Source organism: Lasioglossum baleicum, chromosome 13 (assembly GCF_051020765.1).
Source record: "Lasioglossum baleicum chromosome 13, iyLasBale1, whole genome shotgun sequence".
Taxonomy (NCBI): domain Eukaryota; kingdom Metazoa; phylum Arthropoda; class Insecta; order Hymenoptera; family Halictidae; genus Lasioglossum; species Lasioglossum baleicum.
This window is the reverse complement of record NC_134941.1, coordinates 9,041,913-9,054,576: the sequence shown is the minus strand read 5'-3', so window position 1 is coordinate 9,054,576 and position 12,664 is coordinate 9,041,913. Positions and strand designations below refer to the sequence as shown.

The 12,664-nt window shown below is 47.3% G+C and overlaps 1 protein-coding gene across 16 annotated transcripts in view; it reads left to right on the top strand.

Moving 5' to 3' along the window:
* Positions 1 to 12,664, top strand: part of Dati (zinc finger protein datilografo) — a 94,231-nt gene that overhangs the window by 30,992 nt on the left and 50,575 nt on the right. The gene's annotated exons all lie outside the window — the stretch shown is intronic.

The window sequence follows — 12,664 nt, the reverse complement described above, 5'->3', positions numbered from 1 at the left end:
GCTCCGCTTCTTCTGAACCCAAGCAGCTCTCCCGGCCGTTTCCACCCCCCTCGCAGAGCCCACACACATCCCCGAAGAGATATCTGTACAGGCACCGGCACACCAAGCCAGGAGACAGATATGCACGCCGAGGATAGCGTTGGCGGTTTATTTTTATTGCGATCCTCTCCTCCCTCCTCTATCTCTCCTCCCTCTATCACTCTCTTTCTCGCTCATTCTTTCCTCCGCTCGTGTTCCCTTCTTCTTGCTCTTCTTCCTCTTCTTTCGCGGCGCGAGGGGAGGCGAAAGCCGCGAGCTTCTTCCTACTCCAGGTGGTCGTTTTTTCCGCCTGCGCTGCGCTTCCTCGCTTCTTTTCGTGTCGCCTTCTTCCTTCCTTCGCTGGTTGCCTCGGCCGCTGTCTCGCTGCCTCGCGTTGCCCGTGGTCAGTACTTTCCAAGAGGGATGGCATGACAGCAAGCGCGAAACACGCCTCGGCCTTCGCCGGATACTCTTTTTACCGCGACGCTTTCGCGCCTCGCCGTCTTCTTTTTTCGTCAACCGCTTCTTCAGCTGTGGCCAAGATCTCCTGTTTGCTAGAGCGCCTTCTCAGCGATACCGTATGCAACGCGGGGAAACTCGGATAGTTGATGAATTTTTGAGCCTTGTGTTTGTACTCGAGATTCTTTCGGATGTTAGATGAGATTGTGCCCAACAGATATAACAGTCGAAGGCCCTCAGTTTCACGTAACACTTAAAATAGCTGTGAAATTTACTTTTTACCGTAAAATCATAAGAAGAATTTCATAGTGAATGGTACACTGAAAATGTTAATTTTCATGTGAAAATTTGAAGAAAGCGGAGTTTCACTTTTCACGGTGGTAGTTCTTCGACGAACGAAGAATAGGACAGTATTAGAATTGATTGAACGGTATATTTAACTGTTTGTTGAAACTTTTACGAGCCATAAAGCGCCACAGTCCACTGATTGCATAAAACAAAAAATCGCTTTATGCCTTCGGTAGTTCAGTTTCGCCGAGAGTCAAGTCGAATCGTCGGGTCTGAAGAGGAGGGCGTTTAATTAAATCCTCCTTTAACCAGTCTAATGACACGTTAGAACAAAAACACTAGTTTTCTCTATGGCTTGAAACATTTCTTGACAACCGGATCGGATCTTTGATTGCAAGCCTGAAGAGACAAATGCTTAATGAGATACTAATTGAAATTGTACAGTGGCACGACCAAAAAGAAAACAGTTGAATCTCGAGTCTCTCTCTCTCTCTCTTGAAATTCGTTTTTATTTCAACTGAATATTTATGTACAGAAAAATAGAGAACAATTAAATCTTGCTTTGAGAGAAACGATTAATTTCCTCTGTGTCTCTCGGAGACTTATTTTCCTGTAGAAACGCACGAGTAAAAACGTTAATGAACCAAATGTTTAATTGTGCCCGGCGGTTAAACGGAACGGGCGGCGAGTCGGAATAGAAGATTAGCTTCCCCTATGCGTTCGGGAATTCGTTTTCGCCCAGGAATCAGACCGAATCTTGCAATTTCTTGACCTCGTATACGGTATCGGGACTATTAATAGACTTGAACGATAAGTATGATACTGTTCCTCCATTCTTCGCCGACGCGAAGTGAGCGCAATCGATTGCTAATTATCAACGTATCCCTCCTCCTCGGTGTCAACGAGCATTTAGGAGTACTTAGGAGGTAGTTCTAAACAGACTTCATCGACGGTATAGACTAAATTAATGGGAAAACACTTGCTTACACCAATCTCATGCGACGATTGTCTGGTAAGCAATCTTCATCGATTATTAGCGATGGCATCGTGCCGCCTACGCTGCAACGGTGCATCCAAATTTCACTCTGTGCACTTTAGCTCGGCCTGCATCCCGGGCCTCTCAACGCCGGAAACAGACTTTTCGAAAAATCATTGCTTCTTCTCTTGGGACAAAAACCGCTTTCCTTCAATCAATTCATTCTTCAGTTTCCGAGAAGAGACGATAATAATTTATGCAACTTAGTACATGTAAAACTTGCATTCGTTGATGTATTTATTTGTGAAATTATTGCAAACTTTTTTCGATATTGTACTGGTAGGAAAAGTGACAAATACGACGGTTTAAGAGTACTTTTACTCTGTTGTAACATCTTTAAGATGGTTTCAAACAATTTAAACATAATTGAATATAATGGAACACAGTGTTTCAGATTTTATCGTCATTTTCCATCAAACTTTCTAAATTTAAATAATTCTCATTAAAAGATGATTTTCATCAAACACGAACACCCTCGTCGACACTGAAAACCATGATTATTCAAAATCACAGGATAATTTCTTCCCATAAAAATTGATCGAATATTTAGATAGCACATTTCAGGCGAAATTGCAGTATACTGACACGAATAATTGCTATGACAGTGCCCGTGCGATGGTAACGGCGATCGAGTGCACGCTGTCCACTCGTATTGTGTCACGCCGGTAATGCTAATCGAATCTAAACAAACGACAATTAAATAATGAACTGATTAGTATGCACGAGTGCGGGCCGAAGTTGATTCTGCAACTATCGATCATTTTCAAACGACCCGTGTTCACCTGCGGGAATAACGACGCGGAACCGTCGACAATTATCGTAATGCGCCGGCATACGAATCTCGTTTTCCCGTGGAAACTATCCGGGATCGTGGGATCTTTCCGGGTATCGGGAAAATCGGGAAAACGGCGGAAAATCGTAGGAGAAACGGTAGGATTTTTTAATCAGAATTCATCCACATCAAAATTTTGGGAAAAATGCAATTGAATTGAAACCTGTGTAAAACAATTTCGTTGTTCTATGGTGACTTTGGACAAAGTTTTGTGGTTTCGTCAGAAAAATGACCGAATGCGCAGCGTATCACGAATGTGTCCTGCATAGCTCGATGCAGTTTGATGTACTTTCACCGTGCACACGAATCTCTCCTAACCTTATTCCGCTCGGGGGATGATCGATAGATCGATCGGGCGGACGGGAAAGGGAGTATGTTTATTTTTGAGAAACCAGATTACTGGCCACCATGAAACCGGAATCTCGTTCAAGGGGAAAAGACGGCCTCCTGGTAATCCGATTGGAAAGTTTTCGCCGCGGCTCGAGGAGTTTGGATTTCTTCGGCTTTTTTTTCTCTTTCGGAAAAGACGATAAAAAAAAAGGTTCGGTGTACTGTTTCTGGAGCAGGCGTTGATTATCTTCTGCCGGAGAATCGGCTGGACGCCATTTTCTCAATGAATATTACCTTGGAAATTAGTTTACGACGCTTCTTTTTAAGTGAATTTCTATTTTCGTTTAAAGAAGTCAGGCAGAATGGAAAATTTGTGTCATTGGCAAAATGATCATCTACAATGAAAATTCAATAAATGTTGTAGATAATTTATGTTAATTCGGACATTTCTTTGTGCAACATCGTTTCGCAAATGCACAAAGATCCGCGATTTAATAATAATTTGCTTGGTTCTTTGTAGTTAGCTGCGTATAATGAAGATTAAATATTTACAGTGAGATTATTATTTAGCTGAGGTTATTACCGCCAGCAATAATGCTGGATCTCGCCCAGTCGTCATTATTTGTGACGTAATGTCGTTATTATTATCATTACTATTGTTACTATTATAGTGCATATTACAATAGCATTCGCGATAATTAAATTTGGATTTATAGATAAGGCACATGATCAATAATACCGTCGAATTAGCAACGTACACCCATAGTAAAAGTCGCCTTCTACTGAGTTTCTAACAATTAGAAACTAACCTCCAAAATAGCATCATGTTTTAATTTAAAAAATAATTCTGATTAGTGCAATGATGCACTAAAGTAGTCCAGTAAATTTCGAAAAGATTGTCTCAACTTCAACCCATCAGTAAAAATAAATTCTAAAATATTCCTCCATTATCGAGTCGTATCAGGGTACCTCTTAACGAGACCACACGTGCTAATTGAGATATTGGTAGCAACAATTTTCGCAAATGGTTCCCTGTAGCGAACGAGGAAGCTCGCGTAGATCCTCGATCGTCGGTGCGCATCGCGGTCTCGCGGTTGATACGCGTGCGGCTATGCGTGAACGTCTTATCGTGACGTCACTGATAAAGCGGCCATGATGGATAGGCAAAGTCTGCTTCACAAAGAGACCCCGCCCTATTTTTTCCTCGGTCTGCCTCTAGCCGGACACACGGTTTTAGCGGGGAGTGCGAGAACGCCGTCAACGAGCGAGAGAAGACTATGGCACTAACCTTCGCGCGCGCGCTCCACGCCCAAAATAATTTGTACAAGCCAGGGAAGAAAGATGGCGGATTCGAAGAAAAGCCAGCAAACGGCTTCGCCCGGCCCGCGAAGCCTCCGCCTCGCGAAAATTTTTCGATCCGCGGATGTATTTTCGTACGCGCCGCGAATCCGCCACTCGCGGTTACACAACCGGCATCGATCGCGCCGAATTAATGAGGCGCACGTGTAAAACTGATCTCGATAGACTCTACGTTTTTAATTCTTATGACAAAGCTATATGAAATAACTTTGTACGAAATAAAAATTGTCCGCAACAATCGCAAGAAGGTGACCTGTTCAGAGAATGAAATTATTCGCCTCTGATCTGTCGAAATTTTGTTTCTAATCATTTCCAAGAAATAGGAACCAAGTCTCAACAATTTAATGCTTTCTTTAATAATCTGGAAATAATTCGACGATACTCGATCGTGTTCGTATTTCAGAAGTCCCAGTAAAATTCAGTTCACGTGGATACGTAGCAATAAAAATTTCGAAATCGGGTTAAGGATCACCGTCATCCGCGTGTAATCGACGTGGGCAGTTAACGCGTTGAAGGGTACGCCGAAAATCGAGTTTGGTAACTCGAGACCGTTCCGTCGTGCTTCCTTTTTTTTCTGATGTCGGCGCTTCTTAGCTCGAGCAGCGACGAAACTGGAAAAATGCCAGGCCCCGAATCGTTCGCGGGCAATTTAGCCTCGAGGCGAATTATCGAATTAGTCGGGACACTGGGGAACGAAACCCGCGATCACGGAAGTCCATTGAATCCTCCTACTTACAGCTGTCCCGGGGTACAGACTCAATTCCCTGGTCCCTGGAAATATTTCCAGATACCTCTCGTCGACTATACCGCGGATCTTTGGCGAGGATAAAAATCTTCTAAATCAATCGTCAGACACAGCCATTAAATGCAAGTGTAGGTAGCTCTTCCATCATTATTCTTAATAAGACGATCCTCAATCCAGAAGAGCAATCAAGTCATTCGTTGATTGCCAAAACACTTTTACCTCGCGACTGTTAATTGTAAAACAGTAAAAGAAAGCCCTCATCAATGAGCAGCTCTGTCTAACGCAGCTGAATGATATAACTCGAGTGTTTGAAGTAAAAGCGACACGCGTATGGTCGAAAAGGTGTGCTGGAAAAATGTTACAGTTCTGAGGATGAGGATCCGGATCGGTGGCTACTTCCTAGCCGTCGGTGCGCTACTAGATAGTGTCCTCTCTATCTATCGGGCAAGTAGTCCGCGAGTTGTCGCGAGGGTGGAGGAAGAGAAGCAACAGAAACGAACGATCGTTGCAACCGTGGCGGCGGTGGCGGTAGCTTGATGAGGAGTAGTGGAGGAACATGTACACATGCAACAACGGAGCGCAAATGCACACACATAGAGGAGAGGCGAGCGAGCCTTCGTATAGTGCGAGAAGTCGAAGGAGCGGGGTATACGCGTATGACGAGAGAGGAAGAAGTAGGGGATAGAGGCGAGGGAGGTTGTGAAAGAGAGACAGAAACCGGGCACGATTGGCCCCTTCCGCCGTGTCAGCGGTGCCGATTGGCTCGCGTTCCCCGGAATCGTGTTATTTCAATCGATATCTCTTCGAGTAGCCAGCCGATTTTTCGTCGCGGCGCGTTATCAGCGCCTTTCCACCTTTTTTTCTTCCCCCGTTTAGCGCACGCACAGCAAGCCGCCCGGAGACCAAGAAATCGCAACTGTGCCCCCCCTTCGGCCGGTTTAGTTCGCGATAGACGCCACACGCTGGCGCACAGCGCTGCGTCCGCGATTTTCTGACCACGAGACGGAGCTACCCCCGCGAATTTTTCCCGAAAACACGCGGGCTTCGGAGATTCGCGGAAAAAAACGCGACGGTAGTTCGCAATCGAAAACCGCGGACGTCGGTTCCCAGAACGAACGACTCGTTTGCCCTCCCCCGGTGGTCCCCTGTTCGGTAGCCTAATCTCGTGACGCATCAAACAGGATGGCCTAGTGTCTGCTGAAAATCATCTCTCGTGAATAATTGTGGCGGGAGCCTTACCAGTTCTTCGATTTAGTGTGCTAGTTCCATTCAAGCTTGTTATCTTCGTCGAGACACTTCCCGCCAAGAGGTCTCATCGCCAAAGACGCAATACCTCTAGTCCGATGGGTACATCATGATGACGACTTTAGCGAGTTATTTACATAGTTCAGTCGTACAAGGCTAGTCTCAAGGGGTGATTCTCGAAGAGGGTGGTTGAACACTCTGGAATAGCGACTGTCTTAGTGGCGGAGAGGACCCAGGAAACATTGAGCACGTGAAAGTGGAACGGTACTGTTCTCACACGGCGGGATACTGGTCTCGGGACAAAAGAAGAATCACGCCCTCGCGCAGATGTGCCCGGCCCCGAAGAGTGTCTCTCTCACGCAACGGTTTCTCCGGCGTCTGGTTGCGCAAAGACTGATCCCCTGGAAAATGAGCGAGCATAGTAAATACCAACGGGTCTAGGCCTGTGTCGAAGTCGTCGAGAGATTCGCGGGAGGATTGAACTCGAGGAGGATTGTGATAGACGTCGAAGGAAAGAAAGGAGGAAAGAATTGTGTTTGGGGGACGGAGCATGTTGGCGGGTCGGTTAGGATTCATCCTGACGACGACGACGACGCTGCAACCCGGGATGAGGGTAGTCATGCCGGTATCGGAGACTTTCGTGTCACCGTGCGTGGAGGGCGGGAGGGACTCTTCAGGTCGCGTGCTCGGGATTCTTCCCTGAAGATGTATGGCACCAATGAAAGCCACGGGCCGAACCAATGGCCTTGGACACCGCCTCCTGCGTCCCAACCGCTCCCGCCGCAAGCCCAGCATCAAAACCATCCCCGACCTCACCCCCACAACCATCCGAGCCACCCGCCGTACGTACCGCCGCCGTATCAGCATCCTCATCACCACTTGCCGCACGAGGTAATTATTGACGATATTCCCCAGCCGGCTCGGACCGGCTGTCTTCCCTACAACTCCAAGAATCTTTCGAGTACTCCACCCCTCGGAGCCCGGCTTCGGCGGATATCTGCCCCCGAATGCGTCCGCGACATTCATCCCTGCGTGCATCTCCGTTTCGATGGTGCAACGATGTCCTGGGACGTCGACGGCCTCGCCTAGTTTGAGGGGACTCTGGACTGAGACCTTCCTGGGTCTTTAGGATCTGTTTCGATATTATCGTGGATTTTAAACAATTTCTTGGGAGCTAAATGAGGCTTGGTTCCGTCTAATAAACTGATAGGTTATTATGGTTTTGGGGGGTAGTATGAACTGAGCCGTTGTTTGGTCTTCAGGGTCTAGATTTAGTCTGGATCCCGTCTCATATTCTGAATTGTGATCTTGTCATGTCTATATATTAAATAATGTTAGCCGAATGTAGCCGAGTTCTAGAATGACAATCAAGCGAAGAAACACGCAGTGAATTTCCAACCAAAGAAGTCTCCAGACCTTTATCATCCCGTCGTTTTCCATTCCTATTCATAGCCAGCCGCGCGCACACGTTAAGCATTTAATTCAGCTCCGCATCGATCCGCTTAATCGCGCTATGAATAAACACGTCGAATCCAGACACCCCCAAAAATACCAGTCAACGCACGACAGTCTCAAGGTCAAGGTTCGATCGACACGCGATCCGGGGGGAAAGGAATCTCATAGCGTCGAACCGCGAGACAAATTTTCCGTTGGAGAACGTCGTCGGTGAAGAACTTTGAGACGTTCCGAGTAACCTCTGACCCCTTTTTATCTGTTGGACCCGGCGTCGAATTAGAATCTATATGCATATTAGAGAATCGTTTAGAGGGGAAACACGACTACGGGCCTGAAGTAGAAAGCGACCAAGTATGTAAAGCCGGTCGTCGTTGCCCTCTTATTGGGCTAATCGAGGCGAGCGCCGTTTTGATCGAGGATTAGAGATTGTTACTCTTAAGGCTACACGGCGAGGCGTGCACGCGTGATTAATATATATCGCGGTAGGGAAACCTACGACGATGACTTGAACGCCGTCTGACTCCCCAGCTGCGGGAGCACGTATGTATAGCTTCCACTATACCTACTATAGACGGCTCATAGACGATCGTTTCGCCACGGATAGAAATTTCTCGGCCGCCATTCGGACACGCTTCGGAGGCTCTCCTTGGCCATTGACGCGCCTCCTTCGCATGAATTCGCATAAGCTTCGTCTTCACGAAAGCGGGGAATCATTAATTGGCCACGCGATCACTCCTCGAGGATGACAGAGCGCGGAGGAGAGCCACACTTTCTCTATTCCCGCGGCGATCATCGCGGAACAATTCGCCGACACCTTTCGCGGATGCAGGGCCGCATTTAGGCTCTCCTGCGACGCAAATTATCTCCTTGATCTTGATGTACTTAGCTCCTTCTTCGATGTCGGGTCAATTTTTCTTCGTCTTCTGTTTGGCACCTTCTTCAGTCTCTAGTCTAGATAGGTCTGGGTCAGCTGTTGATTTTAGTTCAGCTCCCTCTTCGATTACATATTTTTTGGTAGTTTCCTACCGGTCTCCGATCGGAAAGTTCTGGTTCATCATCAAAGTTCCGACAAGGTCGCCCACGCGTTCTATCCCCTAAAAATCGGTGACTCCTAAATTCGCCTGCTTCCTACATCGGGTTCCGCCCACGGATCCATCAGGTGTGCAGGGCGGTCAGGGTCACCGGTGTGCAGACGCCCGTGATTTTCGCGAATCCGGTATAATCATCCGCGTCCCGATCCGCAATAAAAAGAAGAAGAGCGGCCGTCAGATTAGAGGATCTGGAAAGAGGGTTGGGCCGGTCTAGGTGTGATCGGCAGGTTGGCCTGCAGCAGGAAGCGATCGAGGTAGCGGATCATGGTGCCGCCGCCGCGATTCAGACAGATTAAAGCCGTCGCGATTATGGTGCTAGAGAAAGAGAGGCATCTCGGAGAGAGGAAGACGAGAAGAGAGAGCGAGAGGGACGGTCCACCTTTTCCTTTATATTACGGCACTATTCGCGGCCGTAGTTTAGACAGATAGGTGGGCAGGCAGGAGAGAATGAGTCAGGCAACGCTAGGTAGGTTAGATTGGACGTTGTCTCCGTGCTCTCGCGCGCACGTCTGTACGTGTTTCCTCGGATACGTACATACATACGTGCTCATACGTATATTCCGTATGTATGTACGTACATACGCGCGGGAACCGAGCGGAGCCGAGCCGAGCGGAGCGGAGCGCACACATACCGGCGAGTTAATAGCACATGCGAAGTGCTAGATGGCCGGCGCGCGTGGGTGGACGGAACACACGTTGCGCCCGCGTATGTGTGCCACGAAGAAAAGGCATATGGTCAGCAGGTGAGACCTTTGCTTTGTGTTCCAAGTGTATAAAGTAGCCTACTTCCAGTGACCAATGTTATTCAGCCGTAATTTACTGCGCCCGCCGAGAGACAAAGGGTTGCGCCGACACCACCCGAAACGATCCCTTTCGAAAAACCGGAACAACTTATCCCGACACACGGTCGCTAGAACGAACAGCATCGGAGGATTCACTTGGACTTAGGGGATCGGGTAACTGTAGGGTGGGATTTAATTATTGGAGGCTGGGCGATGTTTGAGTCCTGGATGAGTATGTCTTGATCTGGGTTTTTGGTAAAGTTCATCTGAACCTTCAAGTTTCTGGCAATCACGTTCTGTTGATGGTTGTTTAGGTTAGACTAGGGATGTGGTAGAATCATCAGAAGATGTAGGGTGTAGGACTGTCTCAGATGATAGCGCGTAGATGGTTTGATTTAGGTTTTTGAGAAAGTTTGAAATTTATGGCAATCGATCGGTAATAAACGTTCGTGTTAGCTTTTTAGAGAAACTCGAGAGCTCGCGAGATTTATTAAGACATTTATCGAGTCTCTAAATTGATTTTTGATGAAGTATGCTCATGAATAAATCAATTGATTCGACAATATCCTGTGGAACCATGAAATCCAATGCTGTACATCATTTCGACCCATCCGATAGTTCTAGTGTTAATGAACATGTCTATATCTCTAAAAATCTTCTGCTTATAAAACTTGATACAAAAAGGTTGAATTTGAGATGAAAAGGATGAGCTTCAGATTGCTCTACTTTCAATATTCTCTTATCGTCCGTGTAATTTCTTTGGGAACTTTAATACAAGTGGAGTAATAAAATTTGAACAATATTCAACTCTCTGCTGTTTAATTCAAACGCGAGATTAATGGCTGGGAAGTCTGGCAGAACATTTGTAATTAACTTCGCAGATTCCTTATAAAAAAAATGGTAGGTCCTTTTTCGTGCTAGCTTACCGAGAGTAAGTAGGTAATAAAAATTAATTACTAAAAAGATAAATAATGCAAAACACAGAAACATGAGAACCTGCTCTGAGGAATACAATTTTCAAAAAAGGCCAAAAACGTTCCTCGCCTAATTAACACAGTTATAACAGAAAATATAACCTCGTACATTTTAGAATATATATTTCTGTGACATCTCAACAATCTCGTTCAAATGATTAAGACGTCCGTAAAAACAGCAGCAAGAGGCACCACCAAGAGTTGTGGGTGGCATAGAAGAAGGGTTGGGATGAGGGATGCTTCTTAGGAAATACACAGGGTGTCGGTTGATATATTTTTCCATTATTAAGGACATTAAGCGGGCGGGCCGCGGGCAAGCAACTCTTTCCCTCTATTCTTTCTCTCTCTCATTCCTGCGTAGTCTCTCTCTTTTTTTTCCCGCATCGTCGGCGAGGACGATAAATCAGAAAAAAAGATTCCGCGTGGCGTTGGCGGTGGGGAACGCAATTTTCCGTCTGCCGGGAGATAAAAATTTGATTAATGGACGTATGGTCTTCGAGTTCGTGAAAAACCGGGCCGGCGACCAGGCCGGCCGGGCCGGCGGCTCAGTGGGTCGACTTAATTAGTATTCGCTCAAAAATCACAGTCCGAATAAATGTCTCCGAGGTGGAGGGGCGAGGGAGGTTTCTTCACCCCTCGAGGAACTTTCCCCGAAAAAATCTCGACGTCCACTCGAGACGGTCGTTAAAAATTTGCAACTCGACTTTGTCGCCATCGAGTCTCTGTCTCTCCCACCCCCGCGGCAGCTGCGCTGGAGCATGGTCGTCGCAAGAAAAAGGATTGGTAGAGGTTTCCGGGGACGGGACAGGAAAAATTTCATTAAAAAACGATCACGATCAGAACCGCGTGAAATCGGCCCATGAAATCACCGGGACACCCCCTCGCTCGTGGAAAAAGAAACATCCAGCCCCGTGGATGTATACATCCGGTCCGGGAGACAAATTTTATTCAAATCGGGAACAGGAGTCGGATTGATTTGTCTCCGGGGCGAACGAGGAGGCGAAAAAACGAGGAATAAAATCGAGTCGCAGCCTCTGCCTCTCCCACGGGGATTAAGAATCAGGGATGCGCAGTGTCGAAGGTCGCCCGTCAAATATCCACCGAAGAAAGGGTTGGAAGTCGCGGAAACTTGAGAACCCCCGGTGACAATTTCAATTCTCTCTCTTGCTCTCTCTCTCTCTCTTTCTCTCGTACTCATGCTCGTCTTCGTCCGAGAGGTGGAGGGCGACGGAGCTAAGATTCTTAAAACTTCTCGCGAGATTTTTCGATTTTAATTACAGTTTTAACATATTTTAATAAAATCCTCCGCAGACGACGGACCCTGTCTTCTCGCACCGAGAGGAGGAACAGTGGCCTTTCGCGTTCCCTTCTTTAATTCCAGGCCGAACTTCTCTCCGGTTGGCCCTGTTGTCTCTCTCCCTCACTCCCTTTTTCTCTTTCCTTATACAGCCGGTCGCTTTCGCCACGGACCGTACGGTCGTTTTAAACGTTAACCCTTTCGTTCGTTCACCTACACCCACACCATCGACGAGCAACACCTGTTCCCCGAACAGAGAACCCGAAATCAAGCGTTCCTCACCGTTCCACCCGCCCGTTGTGCCCCTCGGCCCTTAGTTTCGCGTTCCTCCTGATCGCTCGGCACACGTCCAGCACTATACGCAACATTCATACCTGCGTTACGTGGGCGTCCGTTCTACACCACCTACACAAGCGCGAGCCGCCCTGCGATCCGAAAAACATCGATCGGATGGCTGCTTTCGAAAAGCACCGCGAGCACGGACGTTGACCCCTTCCGCGGCCAGCTGTTACACGCTTCCTATGAATTTCGGCCTGGATCGACTGCGAATCGACTCACGGAGCACTCGGTTAGGTGTCCTGCGGGACCACGCTCTTTAAAGTCCCACCAAAACGCAGCTATTTTTAGAGAAAAGGTAGCCGGTCATCTTGTAGAATCAAACTAACTGTCCATACGGTCAAATTACCATGATCGAAATGCCCTAATCGCGATTTTTTCCACGAAAAGCTGGGAACCGAGTTAGGGAGCGGTTAG